Source organism: Camelus bactrianus, chromosome 5 (genome assembly GCF_048773025.1).
Source record: "Camelus bactrianus isolate YW-2024 breed Bactrian camel chromosome 5, ASM4877302v1, whole genome shotgun sequence".
In the NCBI taxonomy this organism is placed as follows: Eukaryota; Metazoa; Chordata; class Mammalia; order Artiodactyla; family Camelidae; genus Camelus; species Camelus bactrianus.
Window position 1 is genome coordinate 39937442 of NC_133543.1, and position 19759 is coordinate 39957200.

Sequence of the window (19759 nt, forward strand, 5' to 3'; positions counted from 1 at the left end):
ACTCAATAAATATTTTTGAGTGTCAAATGAATTCCATCTTTTCTCCCTTCTACTGGTGTACTATTGTCCATGCCTGGGGTGAGAGGGAGGCAGAGAGAAAAGGACTTCAGTATTTTTCCTTTCTTTTATGTTGATATATTTTAACCTCTTCTTTATTTTTAAATTCCTCCTACTAAAAAGATTACACTGTCTTTCTTTATTGCAGAACTATTAGTTTTTAAGGGAATAGATGTTTTTGGAACTTGAGACAACTCCGTAATTACATAAGTAGTAGAGTAATTAAATTTGGTATGACTCAGATGGGCATTTTCCCTCTAATAGAAGCATGGTATTTTATGATAGGATAATGGAATGTTAGGGTGACAAGGCAGCTGGAGATGTGATCAACCCCTGAATCACAGATTAACCTTATTTGTACATATGTATTGTTATTTCTCTCTAAGGTTTATTTCTAAAAACTAAATACTTGCTACTTATACATTCCTAAGGATATGTACATTGAAAGTGAATACATAGTACAAATTTATAAATTCCAAATTTTAAAAATACTGAAAATTAAATTCTCCCTGCTGTGTCCTTTGTTAGGGTCATCATTTATGTGCATGTCACTGGAGCTGGGAAGAGAGATGGGCTTCTCCCTCTTGTATTTCTCAAACCCAAAGTGGTGTCAACTTTCCACTTTGACATTCTCTTCTCTTTCACCTGCCATGGACAGAACCAGGAGATCTAACACCGCAAAACTTTGGGCAAGAGGTAGAAGAGCCAGTGGTAGACTCTGAAGACCTATGGACAGTTGCTTGTAGCTGACAGGCATCTCAATATCACTTAAGCAGCAGAATAGCTATTTGTGCTTAGTTAACCACTAATGTCAGTTTTATTTATTTTGAAATAGATTCTGATTTTTAATCCTGTCATTAGAGTGTAGTAGGGAGAGTTGAAATTTAAAGTTGAGCGACTTCTGCTGCCATCCCATTGTGGCCATGTACCAGCTGAGCTGGCAAGCTTCCTAGTCCTTCTAGGCCAACGTGATCACTGAGGGCATTCCCTGAAGGGCGCTTGGAAGGGTTAGCAATGACTCAGGTAAAGCCTTTGGAAACAAAATGTAAGCTACCTAAGGGCAGATTTATGCTGTCTGTGACATGCTGAGTGTTGATTCCTTCATCTAGAAGAACAGCTGGTACAAAGGATGCTTTTGATGGATAAGAAATGTCCAGGCATCTTGTGTCTATCTTTTCCCTTATTTTCCCATCATTCATGGAAATCGCCATCTGCTTTGTACCATAATCAGATTAAAAAGCCCTGTGTTTATCCCTTTTGAGCCCACATTCAGTGGAGTAGGATTTAAACTAGAGCACCCTGAGACTGATAGATTCTGGAACTTAGCTTTATGTAAGAAACTCTTTAGATCGGCTTCTCTGAAAAGTAGCACCTTAAATTTGCAGAGGTAAGCCCAGAATACAAACAATTTTGGCCATCCCTCAGTAGCTACTGTACTAACATAAAACTCTGTTTACAATAAGCTCTACTGATCCTAAATTCGGGTTTTACAAATATTTTAAACAATTTCCAAAGCTATTAGCGTTACTGCTGCTTTGTTTTTCAAAAGATGCAGTTGGCATCAAAGTTCAAATTAATGCACATGTGCCTATACAGGAGTCATACAAGTTACTTCAGACTTTAACAGCTGAAGTTGCCTATGGCATTGCACTTAAAATATTAACTATTATCAAGGATTAAAAATTGGACCATTTATTTTTCCCACAATGAATGACTTATTAGCATATTTTCTAATACTTCTTTTAATGTTTTAACCCACTTACAGAGACAATTAGTCAGTCAGAACACTTACCTATAGGTGAATAATACATTTTAGGTAGTTTTTATGCTTTGGAAACTCCTACTGGGTTTTGGTCAAATACTAGATTCTCTTATAAGAATAAAAGGTATTGATTTATAATACCCTGAATTTTGCTAGAAGGCTCAGTATAAAACCTTTTTCTATGCAAATAACTAATGGCAATGTGATGTGTGAGGATTTGCTATAGTGTAAGTTATGATTAAACATCAGTTATGACATGATTAGGTGTCTAATGTCATTATCAAAAAATTAAGAAAGATGAGGACAACCATTTATTTGCATTTTTAACAGGTAAATTTAAGCTGAATAATTTCTAAGCTTCAAAGAGTATAAGGAACCCAGTAAAGTAGATACACTATCTTCATTCTTTATTCTCCACCCAGGCAGACCCTTTCAATCCCATTTCCCTCCTCTGTCCCAACCTACTTCCTCCACATACGTGCCAACTAGATAAACAATTTGAAAAATGATGTCTTGTGGTCATTCTCTGGAGATCTGTCAGGATCTGAGACAATGGAGAGTAGGCTTGAGGGAAAATCAGTTAAAGAGAAAAGTAAGAGGTTTTTTTTAATTTAAAATTCTTATAAATGTCTGGAAGAAATATTATCCTGATTATACTAACATGATTAGCTTACCACGACTGTCATCAGCCAAATTGAGTGCACTGAAAACAGATAGGATATATTAACGTGAAGCCGTATGCTTATATGCTAATATTCTATGGTTAGAGAATTTGGTTAAAAATGATTTTCAAATTAAAGTTCTTGAACCAACATGCAATTTGATAAATCTAGTTTCTGACTAATGCTCTGTGAGGACATTGTTGCTTCAGCATTAAGGTGGAGATGAGATGTGTAGACAGAAAGACTTACATGTTTACTAAGATATCAACCTATTTTATGACTTCCTGCCTATCACAACAGTTTTTATTTTATCGTTCCAAAATAAGAAGTTTCTAGGTCAAAGCTGCATAGCAAAAAAAAAAAAAAAAAAAGAAAGAGTGATTGTGATGTTCTTTCAAAGTATAATTTGATTCAATTTTAACCTAAAACCTCCATAATTATAGCAAGGGTGTTTTACAATAGGACTGTGTATTAGACAGGACAGCATCGAAGTGGATAGATGTGAGCCAACTGACAATTCCAGAATCGGGAAAGTACCTTAAAGCTACTGCTTTCATGGGACAACTGCAACCACCATCCCCACCTCCTTCTGATAAGAGATCGAAGAAATGTACACATGATCCAGAATTAACCAGTCTTGGAAACTTTGCCCCTGACAATAGTGATCATTCCAGAGGTAGACCTGTAATAGAAGCTAGGTCAATTCGATTTTTTTTTTTAAATAAGGGTTCTATTTGGAACTGGTGGGAAATACTCTAATTTTCACTCAGGATCAAAAAAGGAAAAGAGCCTGTGTTCTAGCCTCAGGCAGAAATGATATGAAAGAAGCCACAAAGAGAACGCAGGAAACAATGAAAAACAAAGAGCTGAAGAACTGTAGGTTGCTAGACCCAAGCATCACTAAATCCAGTTCTATCCTCATCCTGTCTTTTGTTTGGCTAAAGCACCAACAAATCCTCTCTCGCTTAATCTGGTTCAGGTTGGGTTTTAGACACAGACAAATTAGATTGTACTCAATAATCAGTTACATAACCTAGCTGAGCCTGTTTCATTATTTGTAAAATGTAAATGATAAAATGCACATCCTCTATATCTTGTAAAACTGTAATCTATGCAAAGCATGTAATTGTGCGTGAGTGAAGAAGGTACACAATCATCACTCCTATTTCCAACACAGCAAAGAAAGAGAACATGTACAACAGACTTTATTACACACCCAAGTGAAATGCTTACACACCACTAATGCACCTAGAGTTTAAGCTAAATGACTATGGCTTTTTTTCTTTATATTTAGTGTTTTATTTTAGTAAAAAAAACAAGTGGGCCTTACTAAGTCAATTTCTCTAAAGTAAGATTATTTTAAAACTTTTTATAAAGAAAAATATACCTTATAGATGACATCAGCTACTTTTCAAGTGTAATGGCTTGAAGTTTAGAAATGTGCTTATTAAACAACTTCTGAGGTACAATGGTTATACACCACAATTCCACCTGTTTAGAACCAAAAATTTAAACCCGTTTTGAAGAATGACTTTGGCTAAGGAAGCCATTATAGTTCTGACTCTCATAAAATAAGTTCTCCAATTATATAGTATGTGGGGAAAAAAAAGCCTTTTTAAAGTCAGGACACAGCTAGAAAAAGGTTGTAGCAATGACTGACAAGGGATGTGATTGGATTGGAGCAATGATGGAATTTACATTTGAAAAGAAAAAAATACTTTGTATTTGATTACAATTGAATATTTTCATAACTTAAATTACTAACAATATCAACAATAATGTGATTAACATGAGTAATAATGTTAATATTAAGCAATATTCATCATTTAAATTACTTTTTAAGACCTATCTTCTGGGAACTAAAGCTTAATATTTTTAAATGGTTTTAATAGACCCAACCTCTACTTTTTAGGAGTGTATGAGTGAAGATGGTTAATTAATAATATTATGAAAAGGCATCAACATTATTGCCACCTCTGTCTATCTTCATGTGTCACCTGAAAGTATATTAACTTTCTAATCTTATTTAGTATAATGGAGCATTTGCAATATTATAGAAATGTAGTAACGGTTAGCATATCTTTAAGAAAGGTGTAGTACTGAGTTGGTGTCTCAATGATGAAATGAAAGTAACTTTGTGATAGCAAGAATAAAATCTCAGAGGTAATCCTGCAAAGGCAGAAGCAACTATTTTCATGACTGATTTTCCTGGTAAAACTTTAAAATCAAGTTTCCTAATAGTTACAAAACATAGGCCTAAAGTCAACTTACAAAATCATAAATAGTAAAAATATTTTAAAATTCTACTAAAGAAAAACCTTTCAAAATCACCCATCACTTAGTGCATATATATATATATATATATACACACACATATATATGTATATATATATACATCTGTATAGAAAAATTCTATTTAAAAAAATGACAAATAGGCATCTTATGGGCTTGGAACCAGGCTAAAAACATCCTGCTATGCTCCCCTCGGTTTCATATAAAAGGCTTGGAGGTTAGAGTTGGGTAATCTGAATTCTGTCTTCAGCTAAACTCCTGACTTCAGAAAATAAGGCTATAAGAAGCTTTTGCCATTTTCCCTGAGCAGAGCAGGCATGGGAAGAAGAGTGGTGCTTGCTATGAAGATTTCCTGTTGGAGTTGGTCTAGCCTGTTGTCTTTCCAGGCAACCATTCTCTTTCAAGCTGCCTTCATGATGCTTTCTTTGTATATTAGTTTCCTAGAGCTGTTGTAACAAAATACCCAAAACTGGATAGCTTAAATAACAGAAATCTATTCTTTCACAGTTCTGGAGGCTACAAATTGAAAATCATGGTGCTGGAAGGGCTATGCTCTCTCTGAAGACTCTAGAAGGGAACCCATCCTTGCCTCTCCTAGCTTCTGGTACTTGCTGGTGATCCCTAGTGTATCATCCCAGACACATGACCATTTTCTCTACAGAGAACGTCTTTTCATATTGTCTTCATTTTTTGCATTCTGTCACTGCACAAAGTCCCCCTTTTTATAAAGATTTACCATATTGAACTAGAGTCTACAATAATGACCTCATTTAATTTGATTACACCTGGAAAGACTTTATTCCAATAAAGCCATACTCTGAGGCTAGAATGCCAACATATCTTCTTGGGAAGACACAATTTAACCCACAACACTTGGGGTTTGCCTCTTCCTTTAAAGTTGACTTGCAAAAGCAAGAGTATAAAGGAAGTCAGAGACGAACTTTGGTCACCTTCACTTTCTGCTATTCTTACCCATTCTCCATTCCTTATTCATTCCTTGCCCCTCTCAGTCCACATTTCCTTTTCTTCTAAAAACATAAATATTGCTTAATACTCTCACCTACTCCCCATTCACACCTCCTATAAACAAATACTTATAATCAGCAGTCAGAACTTCCAATAACAAACCTTAAGAAGTGGGTGATATTGTTTTAGGCATCTTTCTTTTCATTCCATCTGACTCTCCTCTTAGGTGGTTCCAGTTTCCACATGGACAGGGCTCCACTAACAGGCCAGTCAGGTTGAAATAAGAAACACTGCAATATCACTGCAGTGGAGAAATCTCTATGGGAACATGGGAAGATGAAGAAAACTGTCTCTTCACTCCTCATTCTGTTTGTAGATCAAAGAAAGATACTAATAAAAGAAGTGAGGGATTGGTTAAGTGGAATGGAATGCAAATCCTTCCCTTAAACGTCAAACACTTGATAGTAATGAATAATATCTATTTTTCATAAGGAAGGAGGTTTTGATTAAGGCTTTGATTTTGTGGTGAGAGTTTATACACTTGGTTCTTGCCAAAAGTAATCTTCTTTTCCCACCATGTGACCACACACCCTAAATCTCCTACTAGATCTCTTCAAACTAGAAGTCAGGTTAAAGGTATGCTGAGATGTTGATTTCCTTTGCTCTTTAAAGGATATTTGATGCCTTTTCCTGCCAAAGTGTCCAAGCAGCCTCCCTTTTTGCCTAGCGTTTAACAGCAGTATTAGAATACAAACAGTGTTCTAATTTTCTATGTGTCTATGCCATAAAGTATTGCAAAGACTACTGAAACCATACCCACTGTCAAACAAAACTGAGTTTATTAACGTGTTGCAGCAAGGCAGAACATACACCATGGTGAACCCTGGAGTGTCTCAGTGAGAGAAAGAAAGGAAGGAAGGAGAACTTTCTGAGCAGAGGAAGTAAGGTATACAATGCATAAAAATATGAATCACAATAGTGTAACTGAAGAGCTGTAAGAAATTTGTTAGACAGGAGCATAGGGCTCCTGTGGTGGTCAACAGGAATAAGAAATAAGGGCCAGGTCATGCACACCTTTGATAAGGATTGGGAATTTTTTCCTGTGAGCAATAAGGAGTCACTGAAGGATTATAAACATGATAGTGATACGGTTATATTTGCATTTTAGAAATACCTCTTTAAAATCAGAAGGAAGGATAGATTTGAGAATTTGAGACATTTGCAATACATAAGGCCTTTAGATTAGAACTTGAAATAGAGCTATAATGTTAGAAGTGATTTGTGAGTTATGTTGGAGATGAGTTGTATGACTTAATAGGCAATGGGGATGAAATAGTAGGTGGAAAAATCCAGGGCGGGAATAGCAAATAGATTTCAACACAGGGTGATAACTCTGATGAATTTGAAGACTCTGCCAGGAGTGCTCAGTTCACAGTGATTGGAGGTATACATGAGCATATACTAGGAAAGTGATAATCACCGTTGCTAAGGCATGAAAAGAGAAATGTGACACATTTGCCATGTGACAATGGCAGTATTGGTTGCCTAACTAAAAATTATTTCCCATTCTTCCTTCCTTCCAGAACTGCAATCTTCCTTGAGACAGCCACTCCTCTGAGATATTATTCATGTTCTTTAAGAGAAATTGATCACATAGGGCAACTTAAATAGATATCCATGATAGGTTATCCCATCCACCTTTGCAGAGGGACTGGTTTATAGTATGCAAAAGCCAATCAGCACTTGACACTTTCCCAAACACAGTGGTTTGTTTAGAAATGGGCATGTGATATAAATCAGACCATTGCGATGCCAGAAGAGTTTTCCTGTAGGCTTCTAGTAAAGAAGTTTCTTGCTCTTAAGAGTAAGCCAGGACATGGAAACAACCTAAATGTCCATCGACAGATGACTGGATAAAGAAATTGTGATATATTTATACAATGGAGTATTACTCAGCCATAAAAAATAATAAAAACAATGCCATTTGCAGCAACATGGATAGACCTGGAGATCATCATTCTAAGTGAGGTAAGCCAGAAAGAGAAAGAAAAATACCATATGATCCCTCATATGTGGAATCCAAAAAAAGAAAAAGAAGACACTAATGAAGGCATCAAAACACAAACAGACTCACAGACATAGCAAACAATCTTATGGTTACCAAAGGGAAAGGAGGTGGGAAGGGATACATCTGGGAGTTCAAGACTTGCAAATATCAACTATTACATATAAAAATAGATTTAAAAAAGAAATTTCTTCTGTATAGCACAGGGAACTATATTCAACATTTTGTAATAACCTTTAATGAAAAAGAATATGAAAATGAATAGATGTATGTATATCCATGACTGGGACATTATGCTGTACACCAGAGACTGACACATTGTCATTGACTATACTTCAGTAAAGAAAAAGAGTAAGCCAATCTTAATAAGCCAATAAATATCTTTATTGCTTAAATGAGTTTGAGCTATGATTCCTGTTACTTGCACTCAAAAAAAAAATCTCATTAATTTATGTCTTTTCTTTCATCCATCTAAAACAATTCCCAAGTTTCTAATTTCACTGATGAGGTGAATGTTGGTTCCACTTATCAAGCTGGACAATAGAAGAGGGGAAGTTTTTAAGTTACTTGAATTTGTGAAACAAAGAAGATCTGTAGATAAAGATTCCTAATAAGTACATGTATATACATCTAGACTTCAAGAATGAGATCTAGGTTGGAGTTTAAGATTTAGAAATCATTAGCGTACAATGGGTGCTCTAAGCCATTTTGCAATATTAGACAAAATATCAACCTAGTAGGTAAAAACCAGCATTCTTTTTTTCACTGACACAGAATAGAGTAGTAAGTATTGGATAGAATACAAAATATCAACATATATTGAACGTCATGAAGGAAAGTATTGTTTCTTATGTTTTGTATTTTTTAGTTATATAGATATGTTGTCTGGATCACAATATATTTTTCTTACTATAAGTAGCAGTCAAAAGAGTTTTCAAAACACTGGTGTACAGTAAAGAACTCAGAAAAGTGGCAATGAAACCTGGGGAACTTGTAAGGAGAGCATGGAAAGAGAAATCTTAGTGAAAATTTTGGATGCCACCACAGACTGATGGAGAGTCAAATTTCTGTAGGCTGATATTTGGTTTAGTGCCTATTGTACATCTTTTCCATCCTGTTCCTAGAAAAATGTGTCCTTGCTTCATGCACATTGATCCTTTATGACTTTGATTCATCCAGTCTCCTATCATCTGAAATCCTATCTTTTTTTAACACCCCATTTCTTTGTTTGGAGTAATTTTTGAAATTTCATCAGCTTCAAAAATTTCTATTCAGCTCCCTTTCACATCAGCTTAAGAACCTTCTTCTTCAGGCATTGTAAACTTCTTAGGTTACTTAGCACCCTAGAGTGAGAGTGTCAAAAAAAAAGCAAAGGAACTTATCAGTTTCCATTTTTATAGCTGAATTATCTTATATAAATATATTTTTAAATGAGAAGTTCAATGAAATTGGCACATGTAGACTTAGATTTGATAGGCTGAATCATTTTTTTACTCAAATCATAGCAAAAACCTCATTTTCACAGAGGAAGATGTAGCGTGATGTTATAAAAGATCCCCAGAGAATTAGTTGGATCAACATTCACGTCCGCTTTTCAATAGGTCAGAAACAGCATGGACCACTATTTTCTGCAGCTTCCCATGTAGGCCAGATGTCATGCTGGTACCCAACAAATCTCAACAAATCAATATTACTTTTTAAAAACTTTCTCTTTTTACAGAATTGTTTGAGCAGCTAGAAGGATTAATTTTCTTTCTCATCAAGGTACAATCAACACAATACTGCATAATGAATATTCTAATACAGTTGTCTATTCAATGATCGCTTCTTTGTTATGTAGTACTACCATAATTTTAAAATATATTTGGGATATTATTTGATTTGTATTGTATAATGTTATAGTCCACAAATGCACTTCTCTAAGAATCTTTGAATAAAAGGGGCTCATTTCAAGGGAAGGACAGAATCTTTCATTCCTTAAACTGTATCTGAATCAAAAAGCAAAAATAAAACATTTACAGATGCATACTTTTTTGCCCTGAAGATATACAAAAAATAAAAATAAGAAGGAGTAATTTATAGACGAGGCTATTCATTATAGCATTATTTGTATAATGTATATTTTATATTTTGGTATATTACTTTCTATACCAAAACAATTAAAATATCCATCAGTAGGGAGCAGGCTGAATAAGCTATAATCTAATCACATAGTGGAATATTATATAGCTATAAAAATAATAAGGGAGAGCTATCTATATGACCCTGTAGTGATCTCAAAGACCTATTACCAGATAAAAACAGCAGTTTGAAGAATAGTTGATTATATTTTTCAGGAATTGGGCAACATATTTTCATCTAACATCCAAGATTTTCATAAGATCCCTGCTCCTCCTCCTTCTAGAGGTGGAGTATACATATTTTTATTTCTCCCCTTGAAACTTGGAGGAATTTTCACTGCCTCAATTAATAGAGTATGGTGGAAGTGACATTATGCCACTTTCAAGGCTGGGTTATAAGTGGTGATTAGCTTCTGCCAGTTACCAGGTTAATTACATTTGACAATATTCATCATGGATGGGGTGGCACTGATTCTGGATGTGGACTTGCCTTCCTTTCCACAATACTTCCGAAGTTACCATCCTTAGATTTACAACATTCCTTATTTGCCTTCATGATATGTCAAACAGCATCAATTCTGACTAAAAAACTAATCTGCAGCAGGTATAAAATAGATTCATGTTTATGGGTGGACCGCTTTTTTGAAAACTCAGTTATGGAGCCAACTGGTTGACAACACCTCGGGAATGAAGGTACATATTCTCCATGATGCAGTTTATATTCTAAATGAGTGACTAATGTATCAGAAGGTTTCTCCCATAGTTAATATTTATGAGTCTGGGAATCAAGGAATGAGACTAGGAGTGGCTAGTCTCTCTCTAACCCCAGAGATCTCTTAGTTGCTTCCTATACCTGTAATATTGAGCTCTACTGTTACAAAGGCTTTAGATTACAAGGGGGAAATGCTTCCACCTTCAATGCAGACAGCAATGAATAAGTGAACTGGAATCAGCAGGCAAGAAAGGAATTGATTTATTGCACTTGATGGATAGATTAATCCTGAGTATCAAGGGAAAACTGGGTTGCTACTACACAATAGGGGTGAGGAAGAAGATGGCTGAAATCAGGAGATACCATAGAGTGCTGCTGAGAACACGGGTGTCTTCAATGGGGCACTGATTCTAATGGCCAAGACTTTCAGGAATAAAGATTTAGGTCCAAGCAAAGTGCCATCATTCACCAGGGTGCTTGCCAAGGACAAGGCGAAATGGTAGATGTAGTGGAAGATGGTAGTTATAAATAAATAACCATTGTCAGGTTGAAGTAATGAAGTGATAGTAATGAGTATTTTTTCCTCATTTTGATATAAATATATATATGTGTGTATATATATGTGGAGTGTGCACATACATATACATATGTAAGTCATCTTTTTCTCCCTCTCTACTATCCTCTACTATCTAACATGTTAACAGTAACAAACATCATATGTCAGTGTTTAAGTTATAGAATACTAAAGGAGGGGTTTGCTTCAGCAAGAAAAGGAATAAAAATCACCCAAAGAGAGATAAAATAACTTTTTATCCTCTTTTGAGGAGAGGGAAGTGTGTTTTTGGTGATATGAGGTATAGCTGCTTTATGTTAGACAGAATGTACATTTTTGGGGAGTTAAGTATGATTAAAAGAGAGATATATATTGGATAGTAAGTTGACAAAAGATGGACTGTGGTGGCTTTGTACTGTTTCAATTTAGCTTAGTTTGAACTAAGTTTCCCAGTATTCTCTTCCATACATAGTTCTAGATTAGGGTTGGTTACAAGCAAAATTTGCACGGGATTTGAAGACTGATCAGACTCAGCTGCTTGGTTCACTCAGGTCAGTGTGAAGTCAGGCATTGTTGTAGCTCACAGTTTATGACATTGTGGTGGATGGCACAGGACAGCTGTTTGAAAGGTAGCTCCTCCAGTTTCCCCTGGATCTCCTCTCTCAACTTCTCCGAATACTAGTCACATTGGGTGCTAAAGTGGCAAAGTTTTCCAGTTCTTTTGCAACTTACCTACATCATCAAAGACGGGGAGTTGGAGACTCTGAGACACCACTGCTGCTTCAGGTAATAGCTGGATGTGGGTTCCAGTGCATCTTCATAGGTTCCAGTTTGTTCCCCCTCTCTTCACTTGATGTTACTCATTCCTTCCTCACTGCTGGTCCTGCTGACTTCAAGCCCAGATGCCAGCAGTGCCAGGCTTACATGGACAGCTTAGCCAGATTGTGTAATGTCTAATCCTTACAATAAATCCTTTATATCACTCATAGTGATTTTGCTTCATTGACCAAATCCTAATAGATTCAAGAAGAGCTTGTAGAATATGCTAACTTTTTTAAAGAGAAAAAGTGGAAGAACACGGCGAAGGAAACTATCAACAAAATGAAAAGACAGCTTACTGAATGGGAGAAGATATTTGCAAATAATATATCTGATAAGGGGTTAACATCCAAAATATATAAAGAACCATACAATTAAATATCCAAAAAAATCCAATTTAAAAAATAGGAAGATGGCCTGAATAGACTTTTTTTTTCCAAAGAACATACAGATAGCCAACAGGTACATGAAAAGATGTTTAAAATCATTAATCATCAGGGAAATGCAAATAAAAACTACAATGAGCTATTACTTTGAACCGGACAGAATGGCTATCATCAAAAAATAACAAGCAACAAGCATTGGTGAGGATGTATAGAAAAGAAAACCCTTATGCACTATTGATGAGATTGTAAATTGGCACATCCACTGTGGAAAACATCCCAAAGTTCATTACAGCATTATTTAGTTACTAAGATATGGAAGGGACTTAAGTGCCATTGATTGATGAATGCATAAAGGTGTGGTGTGTGTATACATACATACACACACACACACACACGTACATATACACACACACACACAATGGAATGTCAGCCATAAAAAACAAAATCTTGCAACATAAAATTTGTGGCAACACAGATGGACCTAGAGGGTATCATTCTAAGTGAAATAAGTCAGGCAAAGAAAGACAAATACTGCATGATCTCACTTTTATGTGGAACCAAGAAAACAAAACAAAAAGAACAAATAGAACAAGATGAAAACAGACCCATAAATATAGACAACAAACCAGTAATTGCCAGAGAGGAGGGAGGTGGGGGTTTAAGAGTTACAAACCTTCAGTTATAAAGTAAATGTCACAGAGATATAATAGGCAGCATAAGGAATATAGCCAGTAACTTTGTATGGGGACAGATGGTTACTAGACTCATTGTGGTGATCATTTTGTAATGTATTTAAATGTAAAATCACTATATTTTTCACTTGAAACTAACATACTGTACATCAACTATATTTCAATTTAAAAACGTGGAAGGATAATCTGGAAAGTAATAAAAATGGTTATTCTGTAGGAAGGAAAGATGAAGAGGAGAGGCTGAAGCTAGAAACTGAAAGTATTTTGGGTCATAGTTTCAACTTTGGAATCATGTCAATATTTTTCATGAATTAGAAGTTAAAATTAAATAAAAACAAACAAAAAACCCAAAGCAATCCCTTAAAATGGAAATTAAAATAAACTCAACAGTATATAAGGTTGGTGGAATAGCCAGATATAGAAGAGCTATTTCAAATGACTTTAAAAAACACAATACTTTGACTCAAAAATGTAGAAGTACATATTCTAAGGTCTGAAAAGAACCACATAGGTTTTAAATTGCTTTCAGTGGGCAGGTTTATTTTTAATGACAATGTAGTACTTTGAAACTCTATAATGTGTACACACAAACTATTTTATATACACACATATTATAAAATAAAGCAAATTTTCCTAAAATTTATATATTTCTAGGTCTGTGTCCTGAAAAGTCCTAGAAGCAAGGAGCATCCTTACCGCTCATACTGTCATCTCTTACTGCAACTTTCCAATGAAAGGAACTAGGACTCTTTGGACAAATGGCTGATTCAGAGTCTAGGGCAGGGAATGTAAAAGATGAACCTGAAATATCTTTTTATACTTAAAAAAAGCTAGAAATCCATCAAAGAAAGGGAGCCAAGAACCTCTGGCATTGACAAGATAGCTTGAACATCAAAAAGAATAATGGCTGCAGTGGACAGAAATCATAAAATATGTTAAAATCCATGAGTTCCAAAGGCAAAACAAAAACAAAAATGACAAAACAGAATATAATGTATTGGTCTCCTAAAGAGTTTGCAAGGGCACCAAATCATTATTTTGAGAACTGACAGGGAGGAAGAATCGAGCATTTATCCTGTCTTCAGTGGACTTTCAGAGTCATCAAATTGAATAAAGATCTTCTTTATATAAGAATCAAGGCTAATAAATGCAAGGGTAATGATAAAGCTACAAAGTCACTATTTTTCAAGATCTAATGAAATAAAGTATCTAGGCAATACCACTAATAGATGCCAAAATCCTTAAGTTAAAAACCTGATAGAGATATAAGAGGTAGACAACACTGTGAGAACCTATTGATGAATCTTTATAATACTTAAATTTAGACAACCAGTTACAATGTGTCTCTTAACGTATCTTGCAGTGGGATGCTCAATAAGTAGACCCAGCTACCTATTTATAGAAAATAAAGAAAATCATTCATGAAATAATCAGAGCAGAAAGTTTATCATTGTTGAAGTCTGGCTATAGGAACACAGCAATTTATTTTATTATTCTCTTTATTTTTATGTGTATTATTGGTGAAGAAATATTTCTATATTTACACGGGTATTATTGGTGAAGAAAATTTTTCAAAGAGCAGCTTAAAGTCTCTTTAAAAACCTGCAAATTGTGTGGTTCCATATTTTTCTTCCTTCTCTATTATTTCATTCTATTGTTTTCTTTCTTCTCTATTATAAATGGTGTATATATATGTGTGTATGTATATATATATATGTATAAACTCTATAATGAAAACAAAGTATTGGAATAAGGAGGATGTTGCATTTGAAGTGAGAAATTTGGCAGTATTTCAAATATCTGTCCAATCTGTGACTTACTAAAAAGAAAGTAAAACACTCTTCTGGTTTGGTTTTTAAATGTTTTTAAATTCATGTTTTGTAACAAAACAAACAAAAAAAAAACAAAAATGAAAGACTTCTGCTTTTTTAAATCTTAAAAAAATCCTATTGGTAAAAACTACTTAATAGGTGTGTCACTATTATTAATTTTATTGGCCCTCTTTGTTCTCCAGTCCACATGAAAACACTGTGGTTAATGGGTGGACAATGAATGAATGAATGAAGTAGAAAAATTAGACATCAGAATGCCTAGACCAGTTCTAAAAGGTTAAAAAAAAAAAAAAAAACTACAGTTAAAGAGCTGCTGAAAAAGTGACAAGCTGCTCACTACAGCCCATCAGGGGATGTTTTTTAAGGCACCTGCACAAATATACCCATCCAAGTAGGGCAGCTTCCACCCTGCAAATGTTTGGAAAATACATCCTCTAGGCTTCTGCCTCCTGCTGTAGATCTGTGGGGTATATTAATGGCAGGCAAACAGTAGCATGCTGTGTTTGATTGCTCAGGGCATTATTTTTTTCTCTAAAGTCTGCATCAGGGAATATTTTTCTAAATGTTTCTAAAGGTCATTTGGAATCTTCCTGAAACTAGGAAAATAATGAGATGGCTGGAAATGTTGATAATTGAAAATACAATAAGCCTTTATGTATATGTCATTATCAAGACAGCCTTCGTTTTCTGCAGAGATGCTCTCTTCCAAAGGAAGCAACGTACCTGAAACTGGACAGAGTTCAGTATAATCAGTGATGAAGTTCTTAGGATATATGTTGCTCTAAACTCCTGTCCTAAAGTATTTTGCATATTTCCAAAAATGTAACTTCACTCTTGCCACAGGTAATTTCCAATAACTAGAAAAGAGTTACCAAAATGCAGGTCAAATCATCAAAAACATGCAGCTAATGATTTACCCAATGTTAATATTCTTAAACACAAGTACTACTTTTTCGCCAATAAACAGCTATACCATTTAGTATAAAATCCTCTGCAAGCAATGCTTTTCAATTCTGATGGAATTAGTAATGCTGATGTTGACTGAAGTAATCATAATGGTGAGAATTAATATGCTTCCGTTGAGAAATATAGCTGTCCACTCATGAACAAGTTGGTGATATTTACTGCTTATAAATTAAGACAAAATATTTACTGTATAATATTGCAATTATTAGCAAAATATAAATTTTACCTAACAATTTTAGCATTTGTTAAAATTATGTCAAAGTATTCCATTCTGAGGAGAATGTGGGAAGGTAGACATAAAATTATACAACTTTAGAGCTGAAATGAACCACTGACATCATTTCATGTGACCTCTTACGTTTTCGCAGGAGATAACAAGGGAATCAGAGAGCTAAAGTTTTTTTGCCCAAAGCAATCTGTGCTGGTGCTGGGACTGGAACTTAAATAGTGCCTATTTTCAAACTGGAAAGGCAGGAAAGCAATGAGGGCAGCAGGCGTCACCACCCTCTTTTGCAGTAAGCATATTCTGGCACTCCAGCTTGAAGAGAGAGGTATCCATTCCTCTCCTCTCTGATTTGTATTCTTCCTTCTCTGTCTATTTATTCTTTATCCCATTTCCAAGTATACGGGATAAAAACAAGTTGGGGCAGTAGCATTTAGGTTTGGGGTGACCAATTAATTTAAGGTGGACCTATTCTCGCTGTACTCAAAATAAACTCTGATTTCTCTATATGTAATTGGGAGGTTCCTGGAAACCAGAGACCTCTCTGTATCAGGGTAAGATGAAGAAGATATAAATAACAGTTTATTATGGATCAGACAGTGTTTCAAAGCCTTTTAAACAAATAATCTTATTTAAGCTGACTGCATTCCATGAGGTGGTTATCACAGATGATACAAGTAAAGCACAAAGTATTTCAAGTGTTTAAACAAATCATATAAGCAGTAAGTGTTAAAGCCAGAATTTCAGCCCAAGCCTTAATGAATCTAGACATTGTTCTTGACAATTATTCTATGCTAGACAGGAAAATTATGCCAAGTCTACTATTAAAAATTACATTTCATTTGGGTTAATAATTTCAACTTTAAGCCGCATATGTTTTACCACAACTCATAAGAAGTAAATATTACTGATAGGTTTTTTTAGTACCTTTGTCTTGGGGATGGGAGGGGATTTCTATGGAAATGGGACACATCAGTCTACTCAACAAATAATGTCTATCTTTCATATCAGGCATCAGGCATGGAGGTATAATAGGAAACGAGAGATATAAGGAAGGCAAGTCATATAATAAATAAATAATGAAAAAATAAAAATCCAAGATTATATTGCTATTTATGTTAGATTTAGACAATTTTCATGAGTTATCTTTAAAAAGTAGAAGAGATGATAATTTGATGATTAGAAAGAAGAAAACAAGGTAGCTTCTAGAAGCAGAAACATGAAGACTGATTTTTAAATAAATACTGACTACTGAAAACAGTTGATGTCAAAGACCTCTATTCTCCAATATCAATTAGAGTAGAGGGAAGACCAAACTCTCTTTTGAAAAGGTGTAACTTTCTTGAAAGAGATTTCACTGGGGCAGTGAGTGAGGAGAGAATGACAATCTCTTTCTTTGGCTCTCAAGAAAACATCTTATCCAGTTTTATTTCTTACTCTTCCTTGAACAGACAATGAAAAGGTCAAGGGAATTTTTTTTTTGACCTCTGCTATATACCCAGTAAAAGAAGTTTCTTCTGTATTTGTGAAGGAATGGCAACAAAATTAATAAGATGTAAGATCTTCCAGAACATACAATATGGAATGTGATTGAAAGTCTTTTTCCCCCAAGATAAATCAGAATATTAGAAGGGAAAAATGAAACTTATTCATCCTAAAAGGGGAAACAGCAGCAAACTTGGCACTGACTTCCTTTTATTTATCTCATTCTTCTAACACTGCGTACTTCCCCTTGATCAAAATTAGAAGCAAACATATCCATGTAATTTTCATATAAATTTGAGCACTTCTGTGATGTTTTCTTACAAAATGTTTGTGTATGTCCATTAACACATTAGTCTTAGATGGAGAAATTTGTAGGGTTAATTCTCTTTGTTCTTTTCTAGGACAACACATGAAATTAGCCCTGAAACAAAAGCTTGCCGAAGAAGGTGACTCACATTCAGATATGTCTTTGCTCCTGTGTGCAGCAATAAGAAAAACTGTCATCCTCTCCAGTCTCTGTCACTTGCTTTAAATCTCAGCACCTAAAGAATTGAGAAACTTCTTTCTTACAGCCCTTTGGGATCGATTCATTATTATTTTAATCTTTATAAAATCAGCCACTCGTAAGGGTATTGAAGTGGATTTATTCGCTATGAGTTGATTGATACTGGGATACCCATAATTCAAAAAAAATTTTTTTCCCACACAACCTGCGTCATGTATAATTTTTCAACATTTAGCAACAGTACATGGCAGGCACTACAAGTATCTGTTGAATGAATGATGAATCCCTTTCAGTCTAAAAGTTCAGAAGAACCCTAACAAAATGAGATTAGAGCTAGTTGAAATCAAGGCCCTTTTTGAGTGGAGCAGTTTAGGCCTTTGGAGGAACAGGGAAAAGTGAGTGGAGTACCTGGAGGTGATTCACAAGCCAGTAAATCCAGAGGAGGAAGTCTCAAAGACCAACTCTCCAGTTAATGGCTTTACAAAGTAGCTTGGATAGAAGGCCATAAAATCATAAAATCACGTGCATGGACCTTATAAATTGAAACTATTGGGTGGCAACAGTGTTATTGTTATTATGAAAATGGAAAATGTGCCGATTATGTATTATTGCTCTGGGACAACACCAGCAATGAATGATCAGAAATGAAGACTTGATAATCTTCAGAAAAAAATGCTTAGTAAATATCTGTATTTTAGGCATTGCAGAAGATACAAAGAAATATAGGGAGAGGGCGCCCATCTCTGTATGATTGTTTTATTTAATGCTTTAACAGTAAGTCAGTGTTATTTTCCATTATGTTACAGATGGGCAAATGAAGCTCAGACAGGTTAACTACTTTGCTTAACAGTAGAAGACAATGCACAGTAAGCACCAATACCCTTAGAGAAATCAGAGGACAGAGAAGTTATATGAGCAGTGTTTCCCGCTCATAATAGGCTCACCTAGGAAGTTTGGTAGTGAAAGAGTAACACATTTAACATGTTAATCTTTAAAACATTTTTATTGGTTTGCATTACTGAGTTGGTATCATTAGAATATCTCCCCAGACCTCATCACCTTTTACCTCAATTAGCTGAATGGTAGCTTCTATTCTCTATTTTCACATCAACTGAAAAGATTTGGTGAACAGAGTCTTATTTTGTCACTACAGAATCTGAAAGTCTAGCCATACAGGAATAACTTATTTAAGGTCAAAATAGAAAAATGTTTTCTCATCCTCCGTACTTCAAACAATTTTGGGTTTGAATGTTCAGACTCAGAAACAAAGTTTTGCAACTTCCAAACTTACAGGAAAACATGGAAAGCAGTCTTTAAAAGACAAAAAAGAGACGAGAATGATCCTAATCTTCAGAACATTCTCGGGAGTTTATTAATGTTTCCCTTAGCAAGCTGAAACTATGGTTTCTAACACCGTTGAGGAAATTTGTTACAAAGCCTGGGAGGTAGGTGTAGACTTTGGTCTATTTTTATTCCTCCCTAGAAACTCTCTTTGGTTTTCACAACAAAGAAGTGGTAGGAAGGATGGCACTATTCATTAATTTCTTTCTGGTTGATTCATGTTTTCATATCTAGAGGTTGCTGGATTGAATTTCTGGGGAGAAAGTGAAACATGTCAGCATCCAATAGTGGTATGAAGAGTGGTGAAGAACCTGGAGATGC